The 696-nt window shown below is 50.4% G+C and overlaps 1 protein-coding gene across 4 annotated transcripts in view; it reads left to right on the plus strand.

The window, feature by feature from the left end:
• Positions 1-696, plus strand: part of JUP (junction plakoglobin) — a 27,698-nt gene that overhangs the window by 7,218 nt on the left and 19,784 nt on the right. The window lies entirely within an intron of this gene.

The following is a 696-nucleotide window of genomic DNA, read 5'->3' on the forward strand; positions in this document are numbered from 1 at the left end:
AGCCACGTCTCTGTGCCAGTCTCCTTCTCTGCCCTCTCTTTGTTCTCTGATATGAGGATGCTTGCCTGAGCCTTACCTATGGACAGAAGGTTTCCAGAGTCACAGTGAAGAAGGGAGTAGCTTGACTGTCTCTGTTTTATAGATAAAGAAAATAAGGCTGGTAGGCCAGACACAGTAGCTCATGCCTGTAATCCTAGCACTTTGGGAGGCTGAGGCGGATGGATTGCCTGAGCTCAGGAGTTCAAAGACAGCCTGACCAAAGTGAAACCCTGTCTCTCCTGAAAATAGAAAAAACTAACCATTGTTGTGGCTCATGCCTATAGTACCAGCTATTCAGGAGGCCGAGGCAAGAGGATTACTTGAGCTCAAGAGTTTGAGGTTGCTGTGAGTTATGATGCCATGGCACTCTACCTAGGGTGACAAAGTGAGACTCTTGTCTCAAAAAAAGAAAGAAAGAAAGAGAGGCGGAAGGAAGTCAAATAACTTGCTCAAAGGCACACAGCCAGTGAGTGATGGGGATTGATGGAACCCCTCTCCCCACTCAGAATCCCATGCTCTTCTGCCCTGCCTACTGAGCCGGTCCCCTGTCACAGTGCAAGCCTAGGATCTGTGTCAGCACAGGATGTTGGTCTCTGGCCATGAGCCTCTGGGGGGCCCAGCCCCAACCCTGCTCTTCAGTCATAGGGGAGCAGGCAG

This window comes from Otolemur garnettii, unplaced genomic scaffold (genome assembly GCF_000181295.1).
Source record: "Otolemur garnettii isolate 467f Iridium unplaced genomic scaffold, OtoGar3 scaffold00018, whole genome shotgun sequence".
NCBI lineage: Eukaryota > Metazoa > Chordata > Mammalia > Primates > Galagidae > Otolemur > Otolemur garnettii.